This window comes from Chiloscyllium punctatum, chromosome 36 (genome assembly GCF_047496795.1).
Source record: "Chiloscyllium punctatum isolate Juve2018m chromosome 36, sChiPun1.3, whole genome shotgun sequence".
Taxonomy (NCBI): Eukaryota; Metazoa; Chordata; class Chondrichthyes; order Orectolobiformes; family Hemiscylliidae; genus Chiloscyllium; species Chiloscyllium punctatum.
The window spans coordinates 59528255-59550983 of NC_092774.1; the positions used below are offsets into that span (position 1 = coordinate 59528255).

General features: G+C 45.9%; 1 protein-coding gene and 1 non-coding gene across 2 annotated transcripts in view; both read left to right on the forward strand.

Annotated features, from left to right (window-relative positions):
• Positions 1-22729, forward strand: part of LOC140460550 (uncharacterized) — a 197900-nt gene that overhangs the window by 109975 nt on the left and 65196 nt on the right. The window lies entirely within an intron of this gene.
• trnap-ugg (transfer RNA proline (anticodon UGG)) lies at positions 11813-11902 on the forward strand. The gene is given in 2 exon segments: positions 11813-11848; positions 11867-11902. It is a non-coding gene; the product is annotated as a tRNA-Pro (tRNA).

A 22729-nucleotide genomic window follows, 5' to 3' on the forward strand; every position in this document is an offset into this window, starting at 1 on the left:
GCTGGGAGTGGGTGGGATGCATTCTCACCTCCCCATCCAATCATCCCCATAGCGTCCCCTGTCCATTCCCTCACCGCCACCCATCGCATCCCCTGTCCATTCTCTCTCTCTACCCTAACCTACCAATCCCTTCTCTCTCTCTCCTACGCATGCCACTCTCCCCACCCCGTCCATTCTATCTCTGCACCCTCTGCCCTCTGTCCAGTCCCTCATCCACCCTCTGTCCCCATCCATTCCCTTTATCGCTCCACCCTCTGCCTTCCCCAATCCAGTCCCTTCCCTTACACTCATTTTCTCTCACCTCCCACCTTCTCTCCCCCACCTTCTCCTGCCATTCCTTGTTGCTCTCTTTCTCCACCCTCTACCCCGTCCATTCTCAGCTCAACCTTTGCCCCGTCCATTCTCTCCCCACCCACTGCCCCGTCCATTCTCTCCCCACCCACTATCCCCGTCCATTATCTCCCCAATCATTGACCTCTGTCCATTCTCTTCCCACCGACTGCCCCGTGTCCATTCTGTCCTGATCCACTGCTCCCCGTCCAATCTCTCCCCATCCACTGCCCCATGAATTCTCTCCCCACCCATTGCCCCCGTTCATTCTCTCCCCACCCACTGCCCCGTCCATTCTCTCTCCCCACACTCTGGAACCAATTTCTTTCACATCACACTTTGCAACTCCGCATTCTCTCTCTCTTCCCCAATCCTCTTCACCACATTCTCTCTGTCTGCTCCCCAATCCTCTTCACCACATTCTCTCTGTCTGCCCCCACCCTGTGTACCCCCATGCATTCTCTACCCTCGATGGTCTGCTCTCCTACCCATATTCTCTCTTTCTCTTCCCCCAGACTCTGCGCCCCCGGTCAAATCTCACTCTGAGTACCCTCCCCCGTCCTTTCTCGTTCCTCGAGCCCTCTTTGATCGCTGTATCAACCCCTTCTAATGATAGAGAGAGAATGGATGGTGATGGCGACCTGGGGTGGGGGTGGGGAAGGGAAGCGTGAGAAATGGCTGACCTTTAACATTGAGAATAGCTAAAATGATGTATTCAGAAACATCAGTAATGTCTGAAAGCACATTCAAATGTTTAAAAAAAGCTGCAGACATCTTTCTGAAACCTGCATTGAAATCTGCAGAGTTAGGCCACAATTGAGGACAGCCGGTAAGCTTGGAATGGCCTATCCCTAGTCTTGTGAAATTGGTTCAGAATATGTAGAAATACAGTCATAGAGTTGCAGAGAACAGAAACAAACCTTTCGGTCCACGCCGACAACATTTCCTAAATTAACCTAGTGATCTATTTGCCAGCATTTGGCCCATGTCTCTCTCAGCCCTTCCTATTCATACCTCCATCCAGAAGCCTTTTAAATGTTGTAATTCTACCAGCCTCGACCACTGCCTCTGGCAGCTTATTCCAAATGCATACCACGCTCTGTGCGAAAGAGTTACCCCGTTCGGTCCCTTTTAAACCTTTTCCCTCTCAGCCTAAACACCTCTAGTTTTGGACTTCCTCCACCCTGGGGAATAGATAGACAAAAGTTGAGCTGCCAGACAAAATCATAGAGTCATAGAGATGTACAGCATGAAACAGACCCTTTAGTCCAACCCATCCATGCCGACCAGCTATGACAACCCAATCTAGTCCCACATGCCAGCACCCAGCCCATATCCTTCCAAACCATTCCTATTCATATACCCATCCAAAAGCCTTTTAAATGTGGCAATTGTACCAGCCTCCACCGTTTCCTCTGGCAGCTCATTCCATACACGTACCACCCTCTGCGTGATTCAGTTGCTCCTTTGGTCTCATTTCTATCTTTCCCCTCTCACCCTAAACCTATGCCCTCTCGTTCTGAACTCCCCGATCCCAGAGGAAAGCCTTTGCCTATTTATTCTACCAATGCCCCTCATAATTTTGTAAACGTCTATAAGGTCACCCGTCAGCCTCTGATGCGCCAGGGAAAACAGCCTCAGTCTGTTTAGCCTCTCCCTCTAGCTCAGATCCTCCAACCCTGGCAACATCCTTGTAAATCTTTTCTGAACCCTTTCAAGTTTCACAACATCTTTCCGATAGGAAGGAGACCAGAATTGCACGCAATATTCCAACAGTGGCCTAACCAATGTCCTGTACAGCCGCAACATGACCTCCCAAATGCTGTACTCAATAAACTGACCAATAAAGGAAAGCATACCAAACGCCTTCTTCACTATCCTATCTACCTGCGACTACAATTTTAAGGAGCTATGAACCTGCACTCCAAGGTCTCTTTATTCAGCAACACTCCCTAGGACCTTACTATTAATTATATAAGTCCTGCGAAGATTTGCTTTCCCAAAATGCAGCACCTCACATTTATCTGAATTAAACTCCATCTGCCACTTCTCAGCTCCTTGGCCCATCTGGTCCAGATCCTGTTGTAATCTGAGGTAACCCTCTTTGCTGTCCACTACAACTCCAATTTTGGTGTCATCTGAAAACTTACTAACAGTACCTTTTATGCTCGCATCCAAAACATTTATGTAAATGACAAAAAGTAGAGGGCCCAGCACTGATCCTTGTTGTACTCCACTGGTCACAGGCCTCCAGCCGGAAAAACAGCCCTCCACCACCACCCTCTGCCTTCTACCTTTGAGCCAGTTCTGTATCCAAATGGCTAGTTCTCCCTGAGATCTAACCTTGCTAATCAATCTCACATGGGGTACCTTGTTGAACGCCTTACTGAAGTCCATATAGATCACATCTACTGCTCTGCCCTTATCAATCTTCTTTGTTGCTTCTTCAAAAAACTCATTCAAGTTTCTGAGACATGAATTCCTATGCACAAAGCCATGTTGACGATCCCGAATCAGTCCTTGCCTTTCCAAATACATGTGCATCCAGCGCCTCAGGATTCCCTCCAACAACTTGGCCACCATCGTGGTCAGGCTCACCGGTCTATAGTTCCCTGGCTTGTCTTTACCGCCCTTCTTAAACAGTGGCACCACATTTGCCAACCTCCAGTCTTCCGGCACCTCACCTGTGACTATCGATGATACAAATAACTCAGCAAGAGGCCCAGCAATCACTTCTCTAGCTTCCCACAGAGTTCTTGGTTACACCTGATCAGGTCCTGGGGATTTATCCATCTTTAACCGTTTCAAGACATCCAGCACTTCTTCCTCTGTAATCTGAACATTTTGCAAGGTGTCACCATCTATTTCCCTTCAGTCTATATCTTCGATATCCTTTTCCACAGTAAATACTGATGCAAAATATTCATTTAGTATCTCCCCCATTTTCTGTGGCTCCACACAAAGGCCGCCTTTCTGATCTTTGAGGGGCCCTATTCTCTGAGAAGAAAGTGAGGACTGCAAATGCTGGAGATCAGAGCTGAAAATGTGTTGCTGGAAAAGCGCAGCAGTTCAGGAAGCATCCAAGGAACAGGAGAATCGACGTTTCGGGCATAAGCCCTTCTTCAGGATGCACAGTTGGGCCACAACCAAGGATAGGCTGTATGAGTGAATGAGCGAATAAAAGACAAATCCCACCTCGCCCATGAGGAGAAAGTGAGAACTGCAGGTGCTGGAGATCAGAGTCGAGAGTGTGATGTTGAAAAAGCACAGCAGGTCAGGCAGCATCCAAGGAGCAGGAGAATCAACATTTCAGACATAAGCCCTTCACCTTGCCCTCTCCAGTGTGTGTTGTGAAACTGCTTAACTGCTTAATAATTTCTAGTGGCCGAGCAGAGGCTGATAACAAGTTTGCAACACACGAGAATGACCTCAGCTGAAACCTTGGATTCATGTCTCACTACAGGAGACCCAGCTACACGACACATACAAACCCTATCTCTCTCTCTCTGTCTCTCTCTGTCTCTCTCTCTCTCTGTCTCTCACACACACACACACAAGTACTCACACGGTCGTGCAGACCCTCTCTGATAGACAGGGCTCTCTCTCAGACACACATTGATATACCCCTCACACTCTCACCCATGCACTCACCTTCTCACACAGTTATACTCCATCACACGCACACTTTACCCATCATGCACACACACACACACAGACGCTCTGTCTCATGAATGCACTCACACATAGAAGTCTTTGGGGTGAATTGCATTTGTAGGATTATATGTTTGGAAATAGAAAACGTCGAACTCAAGACTGGGATACAGAACGACTCTAACCTCACAGCTCTCATGCGTTATCTGAATTCTGGTGTCACCTCCCTTTATAAAACATTAAGTTACCTGGAGAATGTTACTAAAAAGAAGTTCTGGGATTTACAGATGAATGAACCGAAATCTGCAACCCATTTTAAAAGATGAAAGACTGAACAGGTTTCTTCAATATATCATTTATGTTGCATGACACTATAATCTTTTGCTATATATTCTTTGTCTTACCATTCTACTCAACAGCTACCTGATGAAGGAACAGCGCTCCAAAACCTCGTGCTTCCAAATAAACCTGTTGGACTATACCCTGGTGTTTGTGTCATTTCAAAACTTTGTTTCTCGTGAATACAGCCCGCACCTCCCACTGTTGCCAGTAAACTTTGCAATGCCAATGAAACAATAAACCTGCAGTCCTAAAAAATTTACAATTTCGAACAATACCATCTACTCATTCACTGTTCCTTCTGAGACACGACATTGGAAACTCGGTGCTGGTGGCTGAAAGAAATGAGAAGCTGTAGGATCTCCCAGCTTTCAATGAGAGTTTAAGCCTGACGGTAAGTTCAGGTAACCTTTACTGCGACCCAACTTTGTTGCAGCTTCAGATCTCCACATCACAAGGAGTACAAAAAGTAGCTTTTCTTTTAAAAAAAGCACCTCAAGCTCAAAGTGCACACCCTCACCCCCACTCCTCCCACCACACTTCTTTATTATTGGTTAGTTGAGTTGTCCTTTTGTAACTGGATCCTTTGTACAGCCGGGTAAAGCATGCAGCTGGGATGACTGAGTGAATCCTTTCCCGCAACGGCAGTTTCCATCACTGAAAAGGACATGAGTGAATCAGATGGATTTTTGCCCTCTGAAAATGGTTTCATCCTTAGATTCTGAAGTCCAGATTACTGACCGAATCCCAATTTTGCCATCTGCCGCGACGGGATTCGAACCTGAGAGTCCCCAAAGCTGGGTTGTTAGCGGCGCTCGGCCATCGCTCCTTCCATACCCCCTGCAATGGCACGTGAACGCGCTGGTGCCTCCGCAGGTGGGAGGAGCAGTTGAAGCCCTTCCGGCACTGACAGTAGGTGAACGGCCTCTCTCCGGTGTGGACCCACTGGTGGGTCAGCAGTGCAGTTGACTGAGTGAACCCCCTTCCGTACATGGGGCACGTGAATGGCTTCTCTCACTTGTGGACCCACTGGTGCGTCTCCACATGGCTGATCCGACTGAAGCCCTTCCTGCACACCGAGCAGGTGAATGGCCTCTCCCCGCTGTGAATACGTCTGTGGGTTTCCAACACGGATGGGGAAGGGAATCCTTTCCCTTAGTCCCCATATTTCCACAGTTTCCCCATTGGGGGAGCTTTCCTTGTGTTGGTCTGGGTTTGAAATTACAATCAGAACGGCGACATAGTCTATCCCCACCGTCAGGGATGAGACTTTCATTCCCCCAAGCTGAGTAAATGGTGTGAAGCACTTTTCACAGTCAGCGCACTGAATCTCCCTCACTCGGTGTCTCAGTATTCTTCCTGCCGCACCAGTGTCCAAAATCTCTCAAGCAAACAACAGCAACCATGTCTTCTTGATTGGAATGGCTGCTGATATTCAAGTCCTAATGAATCAAGTGGCTCTGTCAGAAGTTGACGTATCATTTGTTTTCAGATTTCTTGCGGCATGTCTTCCTGCAAAAAAAATTCACAAAATAAGCGATCATTGGCAGTACACTTAAACGAACAGAACATAGATGGCAGTTACTGTAGTTTGCCAGATGCCTGCTGATCACATAATACCCAGCACATAGAAACCTGAAATCCCTCATGCAGCCAGATAGGCTCAGGTGTGTTTAGAGGAAAACTTCATTCAAATCTAATCGAATCTTAAGCTAAATACGTGTACATATATATATCAATATGCCAATCCTTTCAATGCGGCTCAGTTCCATGAGAAACTACACTTTTAATTGTGAACATGAGGAAAAAAGCAATCATTTTCCAGGGTGCAAACTGCTGCATACGTGCCAAACTGAGGGAATACACAAGGAAAAGACCTAAAAGAGAGAGAGAAAGTACTTGAGCACCTTTGCAGAATCTGCTCCCTCTCTGGATTCACTCCAGTTACTACAAGTAAACCTCCCTAGGGGTCAGGCAGCCCTGTATCGGGAAGCACTGGGATGATCAACTACGACCAGTTTACATGGAGAACACATCTCCACATTAAACAGCCTCGAGGCAAACTTCCCTTCTTTCCACTTAAAGTTCAAGACCGCTCAAAGCGAAATTCCCCAGGTAAGTTTGGAAGAATTTCTTCCAGGTGTTCACTAATCATTTCTATGAGCACTTTGTTAAAGTTTGAATATTGCGAGTTTTGAAAATTAGTGATTCTGAGCGAAATCACAGTTCGAAAAACAGAATGTGGGAATTTAGACAGAGTTTATTTTTGCACATCGACGATATGTCTGCACAACAACATATGACACGACAGCAGAGAAGATCTTCTGACGTCATTCTCAAACGTGCCTGCCACACGCCAGATGAAAAGCTGAATACTTCTCTGGAAAAACTGCCGAACAATGCAGGAGAATGGCACAACGGGTGCGTGTTGGGACCATAACGCAAAAGAGAGACCATTCTCTCCTATTCATTCAACGTCGTCTTTAGCAGCTTTCCCGTATAACGGCGCTCTGTTCTGTACCTTGCCTTCACATCCGCTTCCCAAAAAAAGCTTCGACATAAATATTTCACAATGATATACTGGCCCAATGTGCACAGTTGAGGTGACAACCTGAGGGGTCAGTAAATCCCTAACTGACACTGACAAAGAGGCAGATGCATTAGACGCAAACGGGAATTCGGTGGTCATGTTTAAAGTAACAATGTGCAGAATTACATGGAGAAGGCAAGAGAATGATACGAATAGAGACCCACGTTTACTGACTGTGTCGACCCAGCAGAGCGAAGGTGGGCCGCATGGCGTCTATTCAGAGTGAAATCATAAGAGAATGTGGGAAGTTAGAAAAAGTTGATATTTACACAGCCTCCATACGTCTGCGCAACACCATATAAGACGACAGCAGTGAAGATCTTTGACATCAGTCTCGAACGTGCATGCCACGCGCCAGACGAAAGGCTGAAGGGACCTGTGGAGCGGCCTGTTGTGCATAGGAGCAGAGTGGGGCAGCGGGAGCGTGCTGGGCCCGTAACCCAGAGGTCGATGGATCGAAACCATCCTCTGCTCTTGTTCAGTGCCCCCTTGAGCGACTTACCTTTGCGATGGTACTCTGTTTGTTTAGCACCTTGCCTTTCAAACCGTTCAAGTAAGCTGCTTTTGGAGGTCTGAGTGGCCTTCTCCTGTTCTTCGTCGGTTTCCTATGAACTGAATCGCAAAACCACTTCTCTGAGATGCCAATGAACTGATAACATTGAAACGCATACCTTGTGGTTTCGTGCCTTCCCTGCAGGAGTTCGCCAAGTCCGTTCCGACGTGAATGACAAGACGATCCGTATGTCGGAAACCGCATCCCGGGGGCAGAATGACAAGCAGATGTTCTGCAAACTCTTTGCTGCTTGCAATTCTTGGATCAAAGTGGAATGTATTTCACACTGAGCAAGTTTCAGCAGGCTCAGAGTCTCCAGTGTACATTGCTCTCTTTCCCGCCAGCTCAGAGAGAGAACAATAGGAGGGACAAAGGAGTGAATAACGATCCTTGTGGGAGGGTGAATAACTGTTAATGGAGACCGTTAGTGGCTAACAACAAGTCGTGTGTCGCAGCAGACTATGTGATAACAAGGGCTCGTATGTGTGTGGTAGGGGTCAAAGACATGGGGGATTTCAGGCCCTAAAGTCATGGAACTCGATCTTGAAGATCAGAGGGCTGTAGGGTTTTGAAGTGGATTATGAGGCGTTGTTCTTCCATCTGGAGCTGAGCTTTGCTGGAACACTGCTGCAAGCCTGAGAGAGAGATGTTGGCCAGGGAACATGGTTGCGTGTTAAAGTGGTAGGAAAGCAGAAGCTCAGGGCCTTTTTTCGCGGGTAGAACCGAGATGTTCTGCGAAGCAGACACCCAGTTTATACTTCATGCTCCGTTGGGAAAACGACGCTGTGAGCAGCGAATGCAGTAGACTAGGTTGCGGCAAATGTGCAGGTAAAGTGCTGCTTCACCTGGAAGGTATGTTCGAGCCTGGAAGGATATCCAGGAGGGAGCAGGTAAATTGTGCTTCTGAGTGAAATCACGTTTCGTAAAAATAGAATGTGGCAATTTAGACAGAGTTAATGTTTGCTCGTCGGCGATATGTCTGCCGGTGCGTGATGGGAGCATAACCCAGAAGGGAAACCATCTTCCCTCTTCACTCAATGTCGAGGTTAGCAGCTTTCCCGTATAACGGCGCACTGTTGTGCACCTCGCCTTCTCATCTGCTTCCCAAAAAACGTCGACGTAAATATTTCACATTGATACACAGGCCCAGTGTGCAGAGTTGAGATGACACACCCGTGGAGGTCTGCGGGGTCTTCTCCTGTTCTCTGTACCCTATGTTGAGGAGGGCAATACTTGTCACTGGTCACTCCGGTGTCAGAGAAAAGTTTAGAAAGAAAACGGGTTAATCTTCTGCCAGTAGAGAGGACCCGGTTCCTGGGGACGGGCAAACGGCAGCAGAGAGACAGAATGAGAAGCAGCTGTTCATACAGTCATAGAGATGTACAGCATGGAAACAGACCCTTCGGTCCAACCCGTCCATGCCGACCAGATATCCCAGCCCAATCTAGTCCCACCTGCCAGCACCCGGCCCATATACCTCCAAACCCTTCCTATTCATATATCCATCCAAACGCCTCTTAAATGTTGCAATTGTACCAGTCTCCGCCACTTTCTCTGGCAGCTCATTCCATACACGCACCACCTCCTGCGTGAAAAAGTTGCCCCTTAGATCTTTTTTATATCTTTCCCCTCTCACCCTTAACGTATGCCCTCTAGTTCTTGACTCCCCGACCCCAGGGAAAAGACTTTGCCTATTTATCCTATCCATGCCCCTCATAATTTTGTAAACCTCCATAAAGTCACCCTTCAACCTCCGACGTTCCAGAGAAAACAGCCCCAGCCTGTTCAATGTCAACTGGACTTTACTCTGAGCAAGACTCAGCTGGTTCAAGAGGTAGTGCGGGGGCAGGGTCGCTGGCCAACCAATCGTGTGGCTCGTTGGTCTAGGGGTATGATTCTCGCTTTGGGTCATCGTCGACGCCGACGTGCGAGAGTTCCTGGGTTCAAATCCCGCATGAGCCCGCGTTTCATGAATCGTGCGAAAGTGCTTGTTTAATTTTCTCAAAAAGCACCTTCGAAAAACGAGGTTGGGCTCCCTGGAGGACCAATGGGACAGAAAGCAGCGAAGTGAAATGATTGGAGATAGCGTTGAATAAGTTGACGTGAGTGGTGCAGTGTTTGAGGGATGTCAGCGATGAGGGTCGATTGGAAATTTGGGACAGCTCTCTTCGGAGTCCGGAAGTTTGAAATCTGGCCCGATTGAAGCTTTTCAAGTCATGCGAAGTCGAGACAGAGAAAGTAATGTAGTCAAAATGTTCCCACGCCTGAAAGGATCGGCAACGATTCGGCAGAGTTTTAAAGGCATGAGGAAAAGAACCAAAAGTGACATTCGGAAGAATGCTTTCGGACAGGGAGTGGTTGGGGTCAGTAAATCAGCGGGAGCGTGCTGGGCCCATAACCCTGAGGTCGATGGATCGAAACCATCCTCTGCTATTGTTCAGTGCCTCCATGAGCGACTTGCCTTTGCGATGGTACTCTGTTTCGCACCTTGCCTTTCAAACCGTTCAAGTGACGTGCTTTTGGAGGTCTGAGTGGTCTTCTCCTGTTCTTCGTCGGTTTCCTATGAACTGAATCGCAAAACCACTTCTCTGAGATGCCAATGAACTGATAAAATTGAAACGCGTGCCTTCCCTGCAGTAGTTCGCCAAGTCCGTTCCGACGTGAATGACAAGACGATCCGCATGTCGGAAACCGCATCCCGTGGACAGAATGACAAGCAGATGTTCTGCAAACTCTTTGCTGCTTGCAATTCTTGGAGCAAAGTGGAATGTATTTCACACTGAGCAAGTTTCAGCAGGCTCAGAGTCTCCAGTGTACATTGCTCTCTTTCCTGCCAGCTCAGAGAGAGAACAATAGGAGAGACAAAGGAGTAAATAACGAACCGTGTGGGAGGGTGAATAACTGTTAATGGAGACCGTTAGTGACTAACAATAAGTAGTGTGTCGTAGCAGACTATGTGATAACAAGGGCTCGTATGTGTGTGGTAGGGGTCAAGGACATGGGGGATTTCAGGCCCTAAACTCATGGAACTCGATCTGGAAGACCGGAGGGCTGTAGGGTTTTGAAGTGGAATATGAGGCGTTGTTCTTCCATCTGGAGCTGAGCTTTGCTGGAACACTGCTGCAAGCCTGAGACACAGATGTTGGCCAGGGAACATGGTGGCGTGTTAAAGTGGTAGGAAAGCAGAAGCTCAGGGCCTTTTTTTGCGGGCAGAGCCGAGATGTTCTGCGAAGCAGTCATCCACTTTATACTTCGTGCTCCGTTGGGGAAACGACACTGTGAGCAGCGAATGCAGTAGACTAGGTTGCGGCAAACGTGCAGGTAAAGTGCTGCTTCACCTGGAAGGATATTCAGGAGGGAGCAGGTAAATTGTGCTTCTGAGTGAAATCACGGTTCGTAAAAACAGAATGTGGCAATTTAGACAGAGTTAATATTTGCTCGTCGGCGATATGTCTGCCGGTGCGTGATGGGAGCATAACCCAGAAGGGAAACCATCTTCCCTCTTCACTCAATGTCGAGTTTAGCAGCTTTCCCGTATAACGGCGCACTGTTGTGCACCTCGCCTTCTCATCTACTTCCCAAAAAACTTCGACGTAAATATTTCACATTGATACACAGGCCCAGTATGTAGAGTTGAGATGACACACTCGTGGAGGTCTGCGGGGTCTTCTCCTGTTCTCTCTCCCCTATGTTGAGGAGGGCAATACTTGTCACCGGTCACTCCGGTGTCAGAGAAAAGTTGAGAAAGAAAACGGTTTAATTTTCTGCCAGTAGAGAGGGCCCGGTTCCTGGGGACGGGCAAACGGCAGCAGAGAGACAGAATGAGAAGCAGCTGTTCATACAGTCATAGAGATGTACAGCATGGAAACAGACCCTTCGGTACAACCCGTCCATGCCGACCAGATATCCCACCCCAATCTAGTCCCACCTGCCAGCACCCGGCCCATATACCTCCAAACCCTTCCTATTCATATATTCATCCAAACGCCTCTTAAATGTTGCAATTGTACCAGTCTCCACCATGTTGTCTGGCAGCTCATTCCATACACGCACCACCCGCTGCTTGAAAAAGTTGCCCCTTAGGTCTCTTTTATATCTTTCCCCTCTCACCCTAAACCCTAAAACCCTCTAGTTCTTGACTCCCCGACCCCAGGGAAAATACTTTGCCTAATTATCCTATCCATGCCCCTCATAATTTTGTAAGCCTCCATAAAGTCACCCTTCAACCTCCGACGTTCCAGAGAAAACAGCCCCAGCCTGTCCAATGTCAACTGGAACTTTACTCTGAGCAAGACTCAGCTGGTTCAAGAGGTAGGGCGGGGGCAGGGACGCCAGCGCACCAACCGTGGGGCTCGTTGGTCTAGGGGTATGATTCTCGCTTTGGGTCTTCGTCGACGCAGACGTGCGAGAGATCCCGGGTTCAAATCCCGGACGAGCCCGAGTTTCATGACTCGCGCGAAAGTGCTTGTTTAATTTTCTCAAAAAGCACCTTCGTAAAACGAGGTTGGGCTCCCTGAAGGACCAATGGGACAGAAAGCAGCGAAGTGAAATGATTGGAGATAGCGTTGAATAAGTTGACGTGAGTGGTGCAGTGTTTGAGGGATGTCAGCGATGAGGGTCGATTGGAAATTTGGGACAGCTCTCTTCGGAGTCCGGAAGTTTGAAATCTGGCCCGATTGAAGCTTTTCAAGTCATGCGAAGTCTAGACAGAGAAAGTAATGTCGTCAAAATGTTCCCACGCCTTAAAGGATCGGCACCACCCCGACATGAAAAAGTTGCCCCTTCGGTCTCTTTATAAATAGGCAAAGTCTTTTTCCCTGGGGTCGGGGAGTCAAGAACTAGAGGGCTTTATGGTTTAGCGTGAGAAGGGAAAGATATAAAAGATATGCACCTTCAGGGTACAATCGACTGAACGCCCAGATCTCTAACTCCCCCTCGTGAGAACCAAGAATCCTCAGTTTTATTGAGAGGGGGAAATTGGATGTCAGTCATCTCTGTATTAGAGAATGCATCATTTAAAAAAAAACTGAGAAGGGCATTCCTGACAGAAGATTCAACAGAAGGCGGCACAGAATATTCCAACAGACACGTAACCTGGCTGTAATCTGAGAGACTAAATTTCATTTTTTGTTACGAGAGGGAATCATATTTATTGGATCTGCATATCACGAGAATCTTGTTTTATTCCGGAACAGTCAGTCGTTAGAAGGGAGTTATTCAGTTTTTTAATAGTTTAGTTCATCTGTTCACCGTTACTGTTGGATAAATAAATGGATTTTTGTTGAGTGTTAGGGATTTATTTTTAAACATTAGAGCAGGTTACACCACTTTTCACATTAATTTTACAGATTATAGGGTGATGCGCTTGTCTTTGGGTGTTTCGGTTTGAGATCTCTGGTGGGGTGGGAGTTGGTGTCAGCTTTCCCTTTCTAACAGTATTGACGTGATGTCATGCTGAATGCAGAGGAGTCAATATTAATCCCAGCCTCTTGCTCTGGTTGTGGGTGAATCGCCTTAATTTGGCGACTGACTCAGAAACAACACACAGAACCAACTGCTGAAACAATGATTCACACTTCATTGCACGTAGCAACTAAAACTAAAAACCCTCAAGTAAGCAAGTTCAGTCTCACGGCTGCCACCCTCCCCCCACCCGGCTATCACCTGATCGCTGGCAGAATTTCACCGAGTTTCCATTGACAGTGCCCATCTCTGGAAGGGTCAAGGGGTTTGACGCAATATTGTTCATCCAATACTGCTGCTGCATCGTTCTGGAGCGAGAACATAGAACAATACAGCACAGTTCAGACCCTTCAGCCCTCGATGTTGTACCAGCCTTTTATCCAACTTGAAGATGAGACTAGCCTGCACACCCCTCAATTTACTGCCGTCCATGTGCTTGTTCAGCAGGCGCTTAAATGTCCTTAAATGTATCTGACTCTCATTCCAACCCTGGAAGTGCATTCCATGCACTCACCATCGGAGTAAAAAACCTACCTCTGACATCTCCCCGAAACCTTCTTCCAATTACCTTAAAATTATGCCCTGTCATTTCTGACCTGGGGAAAAAGTCTCTAGCTATTTGTTCTATCTATGCCTCTCAACATATAGTACACCTCTACAAAGTCACCTCTCATCGTTCTTCGCTCCAATGAGAAAGGCCCTAGCTCCCCCAACCTAAGACATGCCCTCAATTCCAGGCAGCATCGAGGTAAATCTCCTCTGTACCCTCTCTCAGCTTACACAGCTTCCTGTTGTGGTTCTGTTCGCCGAGCTGGGAATTTGTGTTGCAGACATTTCGTCCCCTGTCTAGGTAACATCCTCAGTGCTTGGCAGCCTCCTGTGAAGCGCTTCTGTGATGTTTCCTCTGGCATTTTCCCTACACATCTTCCCTAAAATTAGGTGAATAAAAGTGAACACAATATTCCAAGTGTGATCTAACCAGTACTCCATACAGCTGCAGCATAACCTTGCAGCTCTTAAGCTCAAACTCGCTGCTCATGAAAGCCAATACACTGTACACCTTCGTAACAACCTTATCAACCTGGGTGGCAACTTTGAGCGAGCTATGGACTTGGACTCCAAGATCCCGCTGTTCCACCACATGGTCAAGAATCCTGCCTTTAACCCCATAGGTTGAACAAACAGAGGAGTTTGGTGAAATGAGAATCATTAGATAAATGCTATTGAGCGAACTGATGGTGCTATGGGCTGGCAAATCTCTGGGTGCAGGTGGACTTCATCATAGAATTTTAAAAGGTGGCTAATGAGTTCATATTTGCATTAATGTTAATTTTCCAAGATTTATTAGATTCAGGCAAGTTTTCCTCAGACTGGAGAGTAACATATTTAATATTTCTGTTCTCGAAGGGAAAGATGTGGTCCCTTGAGTCTATGGCAATTAAACATTTGTTTTTGAATCAATTAAGGAGATTATAACCACCATGTCAAAAAGCTCGTGGTAATTGAAAAGAATCAGCATGCTAATATGAAAACGAAATGTTGTTTCACCAATTTATTCATACAATTCCAAGAGTGTGGAAAGAGACTATTTGGCCGATCAAGTCCTGCACCAACCCTCAAGTGCATCCCACCCAGATCCAGACCGCCACTCTACTTCCGTAACCCTGCATTTAGCATGGCTAACTCACCTAGCTTGTACATCCAAGGACATTACGCAATCCAGCATGGCTACTCCACCCAACCTACACATCTTTGGACTGTGGAGCCCCCAGTGGAAACTCACAAAGACATAGACAGAACAGGCAAACTCCAGATCGTCGACTCAAGGCTGAAATCAAGTAGGTGTCTCTGGCCATGAGAGGGAGCCACTGTGCCACCATGCTGTCCGAAAGGAATTATTTGAAAGAGTATGTAAATTGAAGCCTGTGGATATACTGAACTTGAATATCCTAAAGCTGTTTGACATGTTTTCACGAAAAGCATATTGCACAGAGGAGCTCATGGTGTAAAGTATAGTTATAGAACATCAACCGACTGGCAGAAAACAGAATATGCAAAAATGGTTCTTTTGTCAAATTGGTTGTAAATGACAATGTATGGTGGGGTTCCAACAGGCACCTCTGCTGGCTCCTCAACTTTCCACAATGACTTACAGGAGGGGATCAAAGGTATGTGGTAACATTTGCAGGCAACACAAAGATAGATGGAGATGTACATTGTGGGGATGACATATCAAGGATGCAGATTGTTAGATTGGTTAAATAAATAAGCAAAACTCTTGCAAGTGGTGTACAAAATGGTAAAATGCAATTTGTTACATACTTGGAGAACAACTGCATAATTCTGAGATGCAGAGGGATCCGTGGGCCTTGCAAATAAGTCATAAGTTAGAATGCAAGCACAGCAAGTGATTAGAAAGGCCAATGACATAAATGTAAGGCGATTATGCCTCAGTTACAGAGAAATGGTGGGACGACATCTTGAACACGGTGCTCAGTTTTGATATCCTTACCGAAGGAAGAATGAAAATGCATTAAAGGCAATTCACAGAAGGTAAACTAGATTGACACCCAGAATGAACAGACTGTCTAATGGAAAATCATTAGACAGGCAGGTCTGACTTTCAACCAGAGTTTGGAATAGCAAGGGGTGATTTGATTGAAGTTTCTTTGAGCCTGAATGGTCTTCAAAAAATGGATGTTGAGGGATGTTTACTTACTGTTGTGAACGAACAATTAGATCACCCATTTATAGAGTCATAGAGATGTACAACATAGAAACAGACCCTTCGGTCCAACCCGTCCATGCTGACCAGATATCCCAACCCAATCTAGTCCCACCTGCCAGCACCCGGCCCATATCCCTCCAAACCCTTCCTATTCATCTACCCATCCAAATGCCTCTTAAATGTTGCAATTGTACCAGCCTCCACCACTTCCTCTGGCAGCTCATTCCATACATGAAAAAGTTGCCCTTTAAGTCTCTTTTATATCTTTTCCCTCTCACCCTAAACCTCTGCCCTGTAGTTCTTGACTCTCCGACACCAGGGAAAAGTCTTTGCCTATTTATCCGATCCATGCCCTTATAATTTTGTAAACCTCTATAAGGTCACCCCTCAGCCTCCGATGCTCCAGCAGCTCAAATCCTCCAACCCTGGCAACATTCTTGTAAATAGTTTCGGAATCCTTTAAAGTTTCACAACATCTTTCCAACAGGAAGGAGACCAGAATTGCACGTAATATTCCAACAGTTGGCTAACCAATGTCCAATACAGTCACAACATGTCCTCTCAACTCATGTACTCAATACTCTGACCAATAAAGGAAAGCATACCAAATGCCTTCTTCACTATCCTATCTACCTGCGACTCCACTTTCAAGGAGCTATGAACCTGCACTCCAAGGTCTCTTCGTTCAGCAACAAGCCCGAGGACCTTACCAATAAGTGCATAAGTCCTGCTAAGATTTGCTTTCACAAAATGCAGCACCTCGCATTTATCTAAATTAAACTCCATCTGCCACTTCTCAGCCCATTGGCCCATCTGGTCAAGATCCTGTTGTAATCTGAGGTAACTCTCTTCAATGTCCACTGCACCTCCAATTTTGGTGTCATCTGCAAACTTACTAATTGTACCTCTTATGCTCGCATCAAAATCATTTTGGTAGATGACAAAAAGTAGAGGGTGCAGCACCGATCCTTGTGGCACTCCACTGGTCACAGGCCTCCAGTCTGAAACACAACCCTCCATCACCACCCTCTGTCTTCTACCTTTGAGCCAGTTCTATATCCAAGTGGCTAGTTCTCCTGTATTCCGTGAGATCTAACCTTGCTAATCAATCTCCCATGAGGAACCTTGTCGAACGCCTTACTGAAGTCCATATAGATCACATCTACTGCTCTGCCCTCAATCCTCTCTGTTACTTCTTCAAAAAACACAATCATTTGTGACAAAGGAGGGAAATTTTTTGGAAGGTTGTGCAGCTTTGGAATACTTTGCGACAGAAGATAGTGGAGGCAGGACCATTGAATATTTCTAAGGCAGAAGTAAATTAATTCCTTTGCTTAAGAAGAATCTAAGGTTATGGGGATGGATGCGAATGTGCAATGTATAACACAAAGTAATCAGCCATTATCTTCTTGGAGTGGAGCAGCTTAATGAGCCGAATGGCTTACTTCAGCTCCTAATTTGGACATTCATATATTCTGCTAGCTATAATGACCTGAGTTTGACCACTATATATTTCCAATAAGCCCATGTTGATTCTACTCAGTCCTATCATTAATATTTAACTGTCCTGTTGTTGTACCTTTCATTATAGATTCCCTGTGCTCTCTTCCTTCTTTATAAAACAGTGGGATGACATGTGCCACTTTCCAATTACCACTTTCCAGTGAACTAGCGTTAACCACCAAGCCCAGGGAATTTAGCTACTTTAAATCCTATTCAATTCTCTGATGCATTTTTGTTTCATACTTATTAATATCCTTCAGTTCTTCATTTATACTAGCCCTGACATTCGCCATAATTTCTGGGAGCTATTAGTATTTTCCGCTGAATGACAGTTCCATCACTGAACCTCTTACCAGCAACATCCTGTGATTTAAACCTGTGACCTCCTGATTCAGAGAGAAGGTTGATCCCGACTCGCAGCTGGTTTGGGTGTATGATTGTCACAAACACTGTGGCAGTTTGGGAAATCCATTCTTGTTGGGCCAGTAAATACTCAATTCACGCTGCTCAGTATCAAAGCAGTTGACAGTCAGTAATTTGATTTATCTGATACAGGTGAGATGTTTCCTGCCTCTGTGCCAAAATCAAAGATCATGTCCAAAGAATCTGTCCCTAGTGGAGGTTTACTACTAACAATTGGAGTCCAAGACCTTTGTCCTTGGTTACTGATAGCTTATTGCTCGAGAGGTTGGATGAAGGGGACACCTATCCAGTTCTTGGTCAACTATCAACTATCCAGGGGCAGAGGGGCATCAACTTGTGCAGAAAGGAGCAGGAAGAAGCTAAACAGCATTCATGGGTTAAACGAATGAGTGGAAAAAATGTTTAATGTCACCCAATACGACAACATCAGAACCATTTACTTTTCACCCAAGAAAGACTGATTGGAGAACTGCTAAATTATTAGCAACTAAGCACTATAAAAGGGGGAGAAAAAGACTTTGGAGACCAAGTACACAAATCATCAAAAGTAGCAGACAGGTACAAAAACCAATTGAAAAATACAAATAGAGACCTCTATTACAAAGGAGATTAAATACATGGGGTTAAAAGTTATGTTTCAGTTCCAAGCATCATAGAATTCGAACATCACAGATAGACACCATTGGCCTGTCATGTCTGATAATTGAATTCTGGTGGAGTTTCCTCGCTTTCAAATTTTTGTTGTTAAATTGTAACACCACCTCTGCACACTTCTGGAGACCTCGAGTTTACAGAATCACACCACATTCCTCTCTACCTTCTCCAGGAATAACAATTTCTCCCGAAATACTGCCAGTTCCTCAGATTACTTGGTACCCCCGAATACAATCCGCATGTCAGGAAATCTCTGGTGCTGCCCCGACACCAACAGTCACCCTTGGAACTGAAGAAAGTGCAGAAATCTAAGGTGCAAAGCGACTTGGGTGTTCTAGTCCAGGATTCTCTCAAGGTAAACTTACGGGTTGAGACAGTAGTTAGGAAGGCAAATGCAATGATGACATTTAATTTGACAGGACTTGAATGTAAAAGTAGGGATGTAGTTGAGGCTTTGTAACACTCTGGTCAGGCCATATTTGGAGTATTGTGCGCAGTTTTGGGCCCAAATCTCAGGAAGGCTGTACTGGCCTAGGCGTGTGTTCAGAGGAGGTTCGCGAGAATGGTCCCAGGAATGAACATTTGAACAAATAATGAATGTTTGAGGACTCTGGGTCTATAGTTAATGGAATTTAGAACGATGACGGGGGATCTAATTGAAACCGACAGAATTCTGAACAGACTGGATGTTGGGAAGATGTTTACTTTGGTAGGAAAGGCTAGGAGCCGAGGGCACAGCCTTAGACCAAAGGGAAGACCCTTTAGAGTGGAGGTAAAGAGAAACTTCTTCAGCTAGAGTGGTGAATAAATGGAATTCACTGCCACCAAAGACTGTGGAGGCCAGGTCATTGAGTACATTTAAGCTGTGAAAGATAGTTTCTTGAGTATGAAAGGGATCAAAGGTTACTGGGAGATTGGGGTTAAGAAACTGATCAGCCATGACTGAATCGCAGAGCAGTCACAATGGGCTGAATGGCCTAATTTCAGCTCCTATGGTCTTATGATACACTGATGTGTGGAGGGGTGAGGAACAGGGGGGGAAAAGAGATGAAGAGAGGAATACAATTAAGGGGAAGCTGGATCCAGATGAGGGAGAAAGGAAGAGAAGGAAATACAAGAAGTGTGCATTAAATTAGAGAACGCATAGGAGATCTGGCATACAGAGGGATCTGGGCATATAGATTCCTGAAAGTGGCAAAGCAGGCAGGCACATGGTCAAGAAGGCATACAGCACACTTGCCTAGAGTGTAAGAGTTAGCAAGTTATGTTACAGCTATTTATTCCGGCCACGTTCATAACATTGCGTGCAGTTCTGGCCAGCATGCTACCGGAAGGACGTGGATGCTCTGGGAGAGGGTGCAGAGAAGGTTCACTAGGACGTTGCCTCTCAAGAAAGCAAAAATCCTCTTTGGATTTCTTTTGATTAGCGAAAACAGGTACTAATGTGGGTCTTTTGTAAAAGCAAAGCAGCATAAAGCAAACGTGCGATAGTGGGGGATACCAGTTTGCTGATGTGGGATGGGAAGGGGCGATGAAGAGGGGTGGGTGGAGGCTCAGGCAGAGCAAAAACACTGATAGAGGCCAATTGAGCCGACCAGCCTAGCCCTGTGCTGGAGCCTCAATGGGACAGAGACAAATGTATCTATTTCATACCAACCTGCAGGGGTTGGACAAACATTATGCTCCATCCAGGGTAAAAATGTCCTCCACCTGCTCCTGCAGATCAATTCCGTAGGGCAGGTGCTGTCAGACAGCACTAGAAGTAAAGTGGGTGCGAGAGCAGCAAGTCCGAAAGAAAGGATCCTCTTGCCCCTCCCACTTCACCCACTAAACAGGGTTCAAGGTGTGACTCAGCGGCAGTAACAGCAGAATATACTGGCACTAGAGTGTGTCCAGCAGAGATTCACACGATTGATCCCTGGAATGGTACGCCTAACATACGATGAATGGCTGATAATCCTGGGTTTATATTTATTAGCGTTCGGTAGGTTGAGGAGAGATCTAATAGAAACTTACAAGATTATGCTTGGCTTAGAAAGGGTGGATACTGGGAAGTTGTTTCCATTAGGCGGAGGAGACTAGGATCCAGGGACACAGCCTGATAATTAGAGGGGGTCAATTTAGAACAGAAATGAGGAGACATTTCTTCAGCCAGAGAGTGTGGGCCTGTGGAATTCATTGCCAGGGAGTGCAGTGGAGGCCAGGACATTAAATGTCTTCAAGGCAGAGATTGATAAATTCTTAATTAAGGAATTAAGGGCTACGGGGAGAGTGTGGGTAAATGGAGCTGAAATGTCCATCAGCCATGATTAAATGACAGAATGGACTCAATGGGCTGAATGGCCTTACTTCCACTTCTGTGTCTTATGGTCTTAATTCATTGATGTTGACTAGATATTCTAAATTAATCTAGTCCCGTATGCCAGCACATGGCCCATACTCCTCTAAACCCTTCCTATTCAGAAACCATCCAGATGCCATTCACATATTGTAATTGTACCAGCCTCCACCATTTCCTCTGGCAGCTCATTCTTTACGCTCACCACCGTCTGAGTTAAAAAGTTGCCCTTAGGTTTCTTTTAAATGTTTGCTCATCCACTTCACCCTAAAGCTATTACACTTTAGTTCTGGACACCCCCAAACCCAGGGGACAATATTTTGTCTGTTTACCCAATCCATGCCTTTCATGATTTTATAAATGTATACAAACACCTTTGCCACACTCGGGAAAACAGCCCAAAACAATTCAGCTCAAACCCTCCAACACTGGCAGCATCCTTGTAAATTTTTCTGAACCCTTTCAAGTTTCACAACATCCTTTTGATAGGAGTGAGAGCAAAAGTGGCCTAACCAATGTCCTGCACAGCCACAACATAACCTCCCAACTCCGATACTCAGAGGATTGGGAAAGTTGTATTTTGTGGGTTTTGAAAACTGGGAAAGAATGGAAGTATAACCTGAACTTTTGAGGGTCAATTTGGAAGCATCAACACTTCGGGGGTGGGGGGAGCAGAAAGAAGAGATGAGGGAAGGAAACCAAATGTGCTGCAGCCAACACGGAGCAAGAACAGAGGATGTAAAACTGTTGCAGCCAGCTTGAAGCTGCAATGTGGATCATTGCACGTGCTGTACTTGAACCTGATGCATTTATTTGTGGGAATCAGATGCATTTTAAAAATAAAAATAAAGTATCTTCCTCTCCCCAATTGCTATCATCCGTCCCTCCTCACCTCGGTAATTAAGACACATACCTGAGTTGTCAGAGTAGATTCCCTCCTTGGATTCACTCCAGTTGCTACAAGTGAACAGATTACCCCCTCCCTCTCTCCCTCCCAGGATGAGGAGTTGCCCAGAGGAGGGTATTTCACGTTGAAACTAATCTGGCCACTTTCACGATGTAATGTCAAAAATGGGGCAGGGAGCGGGGACAGGCCGACAGCAGAACTCTGCAGCAGATGGAAGGAGAGCAGTTTGCAAAAATCCCTTCCCTTCAAAGAATCCTCACAGTGTGGAAGCAGGCCACTCGGCCCAACAAGTCCAAACCAACGTTCTGAATGGTAATTCACCCATATCACTCCCCTTATTGCCCTACATTTATCCCAGAGTAATACACCGAACTTACACATCCCGGGACACTATGGACGGAATTTAGCATGGCCAATCCACCCTTGAAGATCTGGATCCCAGGCGGGACCCCTCCGTCTCGAGATCGGTCAAAGAACAAACGGAATGCGGACTGTACAAAGCAAAGTTTTCAGTTTAATAAAGCAAGGCAGTCTGACGCAATTCTGTACAGCAACACAGAAGTTAAAGCTTCTGAGCTCCGTGGCGAAATTGCAGAATTACGTTCGAAAATTACGCATCATTTACATGTTTTTTAAGAGAGCACAGCCTTAAAAGACCAATCAAATGTAATAAGGTGACATGATTGACAGCAGGCCAGTCCAATATTTCCTAGGAAACAGATGGTTTTACTCTCAAAATCATCCCGTGCTTGCGAGTTCAAGGTTAGTTTGAATACCAAATTCATATGAATCATATTATTAAACTCCATTGTTTTCTTTTCCCCAAAGCTAACCAACTCAGCAAAGCAGCAATTCAAGTTCACAGGATCAAATCATAACCTGAAGCTATTTTAAATTGAAAAGCCATTTTGTGGTTAATGAAAACCTACATACACCTGTTGCTCCTAACAAGAGCCTAAAATCAAATTTTAAATTCTCACCTCCCCCTGGGCTCATCTCCATCATTGCAAGCTCATCAGACGAGCCCCTTGCAAGCAAGGGAAGGGGGGTGGATGATAAAGATCGAACTTGCCCTGCTGTGTGGACTTGCCATTGCCAGCATTGGTGCACAAGAAGGAAGTTTACCTGTGCGATCCTGAGCAACCAGAGACTGTGTACCAACTATGCCAGGAAGATGTCCTCGTCTGCTGAGGGACTGAACATTACCAAGAATGACTATTGCAGTGGTCAGAGATTGAACAGTTCATTTC